Here is a 10,154-nt window from a genome sequence, read left to right as displayed (position 1 = left end):
CTGTTAATTCATACGGTTGCCTATATGCGCACCGATGTTTCCGGAAAGACACGGCTGTAGTGGCTTTGCAGTTGCGTTCGGCAGATCGGGGCGACACTACTGCATGGTCTTCGATAATTGTACAGTAACAATTTTTAACCATGATATTGTACAGTAAGCATTTTTTCCCAGTTTTTTATTTATTTGTACATACTGCAAGTTACTGCTGTGATATTTTCACTTCTCCTAAAAAATAAAATTTCTGAAACAAAAAATTGAAGGGTTTGAATAAAGTCAGAAATATCATAACAGTAGATAACAGAATGTAGTAATAAATAGTGAATATCGAAAGAATGCATTCGGCACAATATCAAGGTTAGAGAAATTAACGGAGATAATACCGTAGTGTCGGTCCGATATGCCGAACGCACCTGCAAGACCTCGCCAGTCGTGCAGCTCCGGAAGGGCTGGTACGTATACAGGCAATCATATGGAATAACTATCAGTTTATCAAAATATTGTGGTATGCGTACACTCAACTAATTCCAAACACACATTTCCTAAGAAATAAAAATTTTTTTAAATAAAAATTGAAAATTTTGAAAAAATCGAAAATATCATAAGAGAAAAGTACAGCCTGCATAATTAAATAGGACAATGGGGAAAATGCATGCGGTACAAAACCAAGGCAAATGAAATTAACAAAAGCCATGCAGTAGTGTTGCTCCGAAATATCGTACATGACTACCAGTACATTCCGATATTGTCGATCCTGTGCGCTGCTATGCATACGGTCAAGTACCGTATCCCGACAATCCGATATAACGTAGCCAACTACTATCCCACGGCAGTTGTGTAGCTTCGGGAGAGTAGGTACATATAGAAGCATTCACACAATGTAACAACAAATTATGGAAGGTATGGTCATAAACGTACACTCACGTAAGTCCAAAGGCGCTGTTTAAAAATAGAAATACAATTTTTGAATTAGAGAATAATTCAGGAAAAATCGAAGAAATAATGGCAATATATTACAGTGCGAAGAAATAAATAGCAAATATGTGAGGAACTGCATATGGTACAAGTTCAAGGTTAAGGAATTAACTGAAACCATACAGTAATGCCTCTTCGAGCTGCGGTGTACAACTACAAGACCATGGCAGTCGTCTTACGCCAGATGGGATTGTACGAAAACAGACAATAATATGAAATATCAACATGCTTGACAAAATGCTGCAAGAAACGTAAGCTGAACCAATTCGAAAGGAAACTTTACAAAGAAATACAATTTTTCAAAATAGAAAGTGAGAATCTTGAAATGTATCGAAAATATTATAATATTAAATTACAGTATGTATAAATAGATGAAAACTGGGAAAAAATGCTTACGGAACAATATCAAGACTATGGAAATTTCCGACGACCATTGAGTAGTGCCGTTCCCGTCTCCGGAACGCAACTACAAGACGACTCCAGTCGCGTCGTGCCGGCAGCCAAGGTACATATGGAGATAATCATATAAAATAACAAGAAATATATCAAAATATTGTCACAAACGTGTGCTCAACTAATTCCGAAGGCACTTTTCCTGTACGATACAATTTCTGAAATTGCAGATTTGAAATTTTGAAAAAAATCTAAAATATCGTAACAGTAAATTACTGTGTGTACACGTCAACAGGAAATAGAGAAGGAATGCAAACGGTACTATATCGAGGTCAAAGAAATTAATATAGACCTAACGGCACTGTCGCTCCGATCTAACGATCACAAGTACAAAATCAATCTAGCCATGCCGCACAGGACGCGTAGGTACGCATATAGACAATCATATAATGTATCAACAACATTGACAGAAAATTGTCATATATGTGCACACAACTATTTCCAAAGACATGCTTACTAGGAATTTCAAATCCCTAAACTAAAATTTATAATTGTGCCAAATCGAACACAGCATAACAGTAAATTACAGCTTATGAAATTTAATATATTACTACGACAGCATTAATACTGTACAATGATAAGGTTAAAAATATATACAAAGGCCATACAGCAGTGACGCACCGACCTAATGAACGCTGCTGCAAGACCATTAGAGACGTGCTGCTCTGGAAAAGCAGATACGTATAGAGACAATCCTATGAAATATCAATAAATTTAACAAAATATTGTCATAAACAATCATTCTACTAATTCGATGGCACTTGTCCTAAAAAATGCAATTATTAAAACAAAAGGTTTGAAGTTATGAAAAAAAATGGGAAATATAATTACTGTAAATTACAGTATGTACAAGGAAATGGAAAAGTGGGGAAAATGACAATGGTACATAATCAAGTTTATCGAAATAAACGAGGGTCTTCCAGTATGCCCCGACGGTCTGCCTTTCGCACCTGCAAGACCACTCCAGTCGCATCACGCCGGAAGCGTAGGTACGTATACAGACAATCGTAAAAGATACCAATATGTTTAACAAAATGATGTCATCAATGTACACTCATCTAGTTCCAACGGCACTTTTACTAAGAAATACAATTTTTGAAAATAAAGATTTGAAATATTGAAAGAAATTGAAAATATCACAGCATTAAATTACAATATGCATAAATAAATGGAATGCTGGGAAAAATGCATACTGTACAATCTCAAGACTAAAGAAATTAACCTAGATCATCCAGCAATGCCGCTCAGATTTGCGGTAGGCAGCCAGAAGACCACTACAACCGTGTTGTTCAGGAGCGTAGGTACCTATACACACAATCGTATAAAATAACAATAAGATTAAAAAACTGATGACACAGACGCACATTGAACTAATTCCAAAGTCACTTTTATTGAAAATAAATTTTTAGACTAAGGATTAAAAATTTTTAAAAAAATTGAAAATTTCAATGCAATAAATAAGAGTCTGCATAAATAAATGGGGGACTGGGAAAAACTGCATCCGGTACTATATCAAGATTAAAGAAATTAACAAATATCATCCAGCAGTGCCGCTCAAATCTGCTCCACGCAACTGCAATACGTCGCCAGTCGTCTCGCTCCGGCATCGCAGTTACGTATACACACCATGAGAAAATAACGTAAGATATGACAAACTATTATCATAAACGTACATTTAACTCATTCCAAAGAAACATTTCCTAAGAAATACAATTTTTTAAATTAAAATTGGAAATTATGAAGAAAGACAAAAAATCATAACAGTAGATTGCAGTATGCAGGAGTAAATAGAAATTTGCGAAAGATTGCATGCGGTACAATATTGTGGTTAAAAGGTTAAACAAGATCATGCGGTATGTTGCTTCGATCTGGCGATCGCAACTACAAGACCACTTCAGCCGTGTCGCTACAGCACCGAAGGTACGTATACAGACAATCGTGTAAAATGACAAAAAGCTTAACAATATTTTTTCACAAACATAAACTTATCAAATTCAAAAGCTGCGTATACTAAAGAATACAGGTCCTTGTATTTAAATTTATGAATTTTGATATGAAATTAAAAAATCATAACAGTAAAATGCAGTATGTAGGAATGAATAGAAAATTGAAAAAGAATGCATACGGCACAATCTTATGGATAAAGAAGTAATCAAAGACCATCCAGAATAGCCGATTCGATCTGGCGGTCGCAACTGCAAGTCCTCGCCAGAGGTGTTGGTCCGGGAACGAAAGTTCGGATATAGAAAGTCATATAAAATAGCAATATGTAACAAATAAATGACATAAGCGTACACACTAGTAAATACAAGGACACCTTTATTAGGAAATAGAATTTTTTATAATAAAAATTGAAAATTTGGAAGAAAATCGAAAATATTAGGACAGTAAATTGCAGAATGTATAAATAAAATAAAAATTGGGAACAAATGCATAGAAATAAACAGGAAACTGCGAATGAATGGTTATGGTACTATATTGAGTATATTGAAATTAACAAACTCCATACAGTCGAGTAGTTCCGACCTACCGAACGCAACTACAAGGCCACTCAATTCGTGTTGCTGCTGAAGCGTAGGTTTGTATTCAGACAATCATATAAAACAACAGAAAATTGATCAAAATATTTGCATAAGTGTAGACTTATCCAATTGAAAAGGCACTTTTACTAAGAAGTACAAGTTTTTAATTTGAAAACTGGAAATTATGAAAAAAATCGGAAATACCATAATCGTAATATGCAGCATGTAAAAATGAATGGAAGCATGGAAGAGATCCATACGGTACAGTATAATGGCTGGAGAAATTATCGAAGCTCATAGAGTAGTGTCGATACGATATACCGATCGCAACTACAAGAACACTCCACTCGTGTCGCGCTGTAAGCGAGGTAAGAATGCAGAGAATCACATAAAATAAGAAGAAGCATAAATCGATATTTTCATAAATGTAAACTCAAGTAATTCCATAAACACTATTCCTAAAGAATACAGCCTTTGTACTTATAGACTAGAAGTTATGACACAAATCGAAAATATCATAACTATAAGCTTGAGTATGTAGATGTATAAAGAAATCTGAGAAAGAATTCTTACGGCACATAATTATGGTTAATCATATTAACAATGACCATAGAGCATTGTCTCTCAGATCTACCGTACGCAACTACAATAACATTATAGTCCTGTCGAGCTGCAACGTATGTTCGTGTACAGACAATCGCATTATACAACTACAAATTCAACAAAATATCGGCATAAAAGTACACACAGCTATTTCCAGACAGAATTTTACCATGAAATACAATTTGTGAAATTATTAATTGGAATTTTGGAAGAAATGGAGAATATCAAAACAGTAAAGAACGATATGTAGAATTAAACAAAAAAGGGAACAAAATGCATACGTTACGATACCATGATTAAAGAAATAAACGAAGACCAGCCAGTATTGTCTCTCCGATCTGCCGAACACAACGGCAAGTACATTTTCGTATTGTCGCATCGGATGCGTAAGTACGCATAGAGGCAATCATATAAAACAACAACAAGATTAGCAAAATATTGTCATAAACGTACGCTCACATAATTCCCAAGACACATTTACTGAGAAATACAATTTTTGATATTCGCAATTGGATATTTGGAAGAAAATCGGAAATACCATACGTGTAAATTGCAGTATGTAGAAAGAAATAGAAAATTGCGGAAGGTGCATACGGTACAATATCAAGGTTAAAGAAGTTAGCGTCAATCATACCCTAGTTTCGCTCCGCTCTACCGAACGCAAATACAGGATCATTACAGCCGTGTCGCTCCGACAGCGTAGTTACTTATACATACAGTCATATAAAATAACAATATTTTTAACAAGATAATGTCATAAACGTACAGTCAACTAATTTCAAAGGCACTTTTACTAAGAAATACAATTTTTCTACATAAAAATTGAAAATTTCGACCAAGAACGAAAATATAACAACAGTGAATTGCAGTATCTATAAATAATGCCGCTTCGAGCTGCAGTGAACAACTACGAGACTTCGATGTAACTTCATCGAACCTGTGATAGCATGAGTATAGCAGGTATTCCGGGAATAAATCCCATGAACAGTATTGGCAATAGACACATTAATTCGCAGGTTGAATATTTATGTAGAGCGTCAAACTGTGTGGGTGCGTTGAAAATTTTTATAAAGTCGATCGTTTTACAGGAGACCTTACACTCCGATAGCATAACCAGCTGTACCGATGGTATAACATCGTGTTCAGAGGAACAAATTAGTAGACCTTCTAGTGACGCGTACCTTAGTTTCACGTATGGGTAAGAAGATAGAGGGTCAAACCGTTCAAGAGGTTTACCACGTTCTCTGAGAGTGAGACGGATAAGACAATAGCTTCTGCACTCCTGTGATTCCGTGAGCTGATCCAGGTATTCGTGCAGTCAATCCTCTGAACAGTATTTGCAATGGACACCTTAAATCAGGGGCTGATATTAAAGTAGTTCGCCAAGCCATTTGAGACCGTTACCAATTGGTATATGGACGAAAATTTTACCGAGGGCATTACTTTCCGAGAAGCATAAACCGCTGTAGGGAATGTCTTGCATAGTGGTCGTGGAATCATATTATTAGACATTTGAGCAGACGGACAACATACTTTCGTGGATGAACAGCAAAATCGAACTCAAGCTGTTCGAGATCGTTACCGCCTGCTTTGTGGGACGCACAGTTACGGCCATAGCATCACATATCCTGTGGTTCCGTAATTAAAGCGAGGTATCCCAGGAGTAAATGCGCCGATCAGGATTCTCAAAACACACCCAAATTCACAATGAGAATATTAAAGTACAATGTCATACCGTTGTAGAACGTTACTTATACGTATAGGGTTCAAAAGTTTTACCGAAGGCCTTACCTTCCGAGGACCAAATCCGCTGTATCGAGAGTATAACATCGTGCTGACGGATGCAAGTTAGTATACATTTTAGTGACGTCACCATTAAATTCATGTATGAAGTAGAAGTTCTATGGTCAAAACGCTCGAGAACGACGCACACCTCCTGCACGGCACGAACGGCTAAATCAAAAGCTACACCTATACTGTGATTCCGAGAGCCAAACAAAGTATTCCGCGAGTAAATCCAATGAAAAGTGTGGGCAACCGATGCCATAATTCACGGTTTGGGTATTAAAACGGAGCGTCAAGCCGTTTGAGAACGATATTAATTAGTATAAAGTCATTATTTTTACCGATTACCTTACCATCCGAGAACCGATCGCGCCCTACCGAGTGACTTGCTTATTGTTCTCGGAAACAAATTAGTGGACATATTCGCAGACGGACACCACATTTTAATGAATAAATATAATAATCGACAGCGAAGCCGTTGGAGAACGGCACCACCATTTTTAGACACTGTGAATGGCTTCAGCTATCCAGTGATTCCGACAGTCAGGCAATGTATCCAGTGAGTAAATCTGCTGTACGGTATTAGCAAAAAGCACCTCAGTTCACGGCTTGAATATTAATGTAGGGTGTCATGCTATTTGGGAACGATACCGATTTTTACAAAGTCAAACGTTTTACCGAAGGCCTCACCTTCCGCGAACATCACCCGCTGCATCGAGAGTATTACTTCGTGACCAGAGAAGCATATTTGTATACATAATATAGACGGGCTCCTTTGTTTCGTGCATGAATTAGAAGATCTCGTGTCAAACCGTTCAGACCTTTGCCACGTTCGCTGAGAGTGGAACGGCTAAGACAATAGCATGTGCTATTCTGTGATTCCGATAGTAAAACCAGGTATTCCGGGAGCACATCCACTGGACAATATTGGCAATAGACAGCTTATTTCACGGTATGAATATGAAGGTATAGCGTCCAACGGTAATAGAGCTTTATCTCTTAATTTCGAGTCAAACTTTTTACCGAGGGCCATACCTTCCAGAAGCCCAAACTGCTGCAGCAAGTGACTTGCTCAGTGTTCAAGCAAATTAGTAACATTTACTCCGGAATACCTGGTTTGTCTCTCGGAATCCTGGATAGGTGAGGGTATTGACATAGTCGATGGACTCTGACAGAAGGGGGCAACGTTCTCGAGCAGTTTGACATTCGATCTTCAAATTCATAGTTGTAATTAAGGATAATGTCATCAAAGTGTATACTAATCTACTTCACTGCACACGAAGTAAATCCCTCGATATATGGGGTCAGCTTCTCGGAAGGTAAGGCCTTCTGTAGAACGATTGTCTTTGTAGGAACAGGTAACATTGTACAACAGTATGACGGTCTCCTTTAATATTCATGCCGGGAAGTAAGGCGTTTATTGCAAATATTGTACTGGGCATTTACTCCCGGAGTACCTGGTATGCCTATCGGAATAGCAGGATAGGTGAAGCTATGCACTTAACAGCTCGACTCTCAAAGAAGTTGCGATGAATCTCGAACAGTTTGATCGTCGATTTTTCTATTCATATATGACAATAAGGCGTCCATCTGCTAAAATGTGTACTAATTTGTTTCACTGAACACAACGCTATACCCACGATACAGAGGGTTTTTGATCTCAGAATGTATTGTTTCTGGGAAAGGGTATTACGTTATGCCAATTGGTAACGATATCTAACGGATTGACGCTCTACTTTAATATTCATGCCGTGAATAAAGGTGTCTATTCCTATTACTGCCCAGCATATTTGCTCCTGGAATACCAGGCTTGACTCTCGAAATCGCAAATATAGGTGATGCAATTGAATCAGCCGTTCGATTCTCAAAGAAAGTGGTATCATTCGCGAACGGTTTGACCCTCGATTTTGCTATTCATACATGAAAATGAGGTGTCCGCCTGGTAAAATGTCTACTAACTTAATTCCGTGACCTCTGAGCAGAACACTCCTTACGGCTGGATAAGCTTCACGGAAGTAAAGGTCGTTTGTAGCACGGTTACGCTGTACGAATTGGTAACTTTCTGCACGGTTTGACACGCCAATTTAATATTCAAACCGTGAATTAATTTTATTTCTGCGGAATTAATCCCGGAATACTAGGTTTTGTTCTTGGTATCAGAGTACTGGTGAAGCTATTGGCTTAGAGGTGCAACTGTCAGGAATGGTGGTAACGTTGTCCAGTTGTTTGAATCTCGATTATCTTACTCATACATGAAATTCAGGAGACCGCCACTAAAATTTACAGTAATGCTTTCCACTAAACACTATTTACAATTTCGATACAGCGGGTTGGGTTCACCGCAGGTAAGGCTTTTGGTGGAAGGTTTGACTCGAAACAAATTGGAAACGTTCTCAAATTGTGTGGCGTACTGCTTTAATAGTCAAACCATGAATAAAGTGTCCATTGTCAATAGTGATTACATTCGGAATATCTGGTTTGCATCTCGGAATCACCGCCTAGGATATGGTATTGAAATAGCCGATCGGCACACACAGACGGTGGTACGTCCTGGAATAGTTTTACCCTCGAGCATCTACATCATACGTGAAATTGTGGAGCCCGTCAGTAAAATATGTACTTATTCTTTCTTCTGAACACTATGTTCTACTCTCGATACAGCGGGTTAGGGTCTTCGGCGGGTCAGGCATTCGATAAGAAGAATGACATTGTACCATTTGGTAACCATCTCAATGGATGGACGCTGTAATTTCGTATACAAACCGTGAATCATGGTGTCTGTTGCCAACACTTATCGCCATACTTAGTCCCGGAATACCTGGTTTGGCACTGAGAGTCACAGAATAGGTGAAGCTATTGTCATAGCTGTTCGATTCTCATAGAGATGTTAACGTTCTCGAGTGGTTTGACACTAGATCTTCTAAATCATACGTGAAATTAAGGTACGCGACACTAAAATGTATAATAATTTGCTTCTCTGAACACGAAGTCGCACTCTCGATACTTCTTGTTATCTTCTCGGAACGTAAGACCGTCGGTAAAACGTTCGATTTTTTACCAATAAGTATCGATCAACTCCGGTTTGACACTGAACTTTAGTATTTATACTGCGAAGTAGTGTATCTAATGCCTATACTATACTGCGGATTTACTTCCGAAATACCAGGCCTGAAAATATGTTTGACACTCAACTTTAATATTCATGCCGTGAATTAAGGTGTCCATTGCCATACTGTTCAGTGGATTCAATCCCTCAATACCTGCTTTGACTCTGAGTAACACAGGATATATGAGCCTATTTACTTAGCTGTGCGAATTTCAAAGATGCTTGTAACGTTCTGGGGCAGTTTGCCAGTCGATCTTCTAATTCGTACATGAAATTAAGGTGCCCGTTACTAAAAGGTATACAAATTTGTTTCTCTGGACATGAAGTTATACTCTTGATACAGTGTGTTCGGTTCTCGAAAGGTGGGGTCTTCGGTAAAATCTTTTACATTATACCAATAAGTAAACATTCTACAACAGTTGGACTCTGTACGTCAATATGTATATTGTGAACTAGGGTGTATATCGCCAATAGTGTTGAGCGGCTTTACTCACGGAATACCTGGTTTGACTCTCGGGAATCAGAGGATAGGTGAAGCTATTAACTAAGTCTTTTGATTCCCAACTGAGGTGGTAACGCTCTCGAATGGTTTACCCTGGATATGTAATGTCATGCATGAAACTAACACGCCTGCCTCTATAGTATAAAAATAACTTGTTCCTCTGCATACGATGCTATGCTCTCATATGCAGCGGATAAGGCATTCGCAGTAT

This window comes from Lasioglossum baleicum, unplaced genomic scaffold (genome assembly GCF_051020765.1).
Source record: "Lasioglossum baleicum unplaced genomic scaffold, iyLasBale1 scaffold0099, whole genome shotgun sequence".
Lineage (NCBI taxonomy): Eukaryota > Metazoa > Arthropoda > Insecta > Hymenoptera > Halictidae > Lasioglossum > Lasioglossum baleicum.
Note: the sequence above shows the minus strand (reverse complement) of the source record.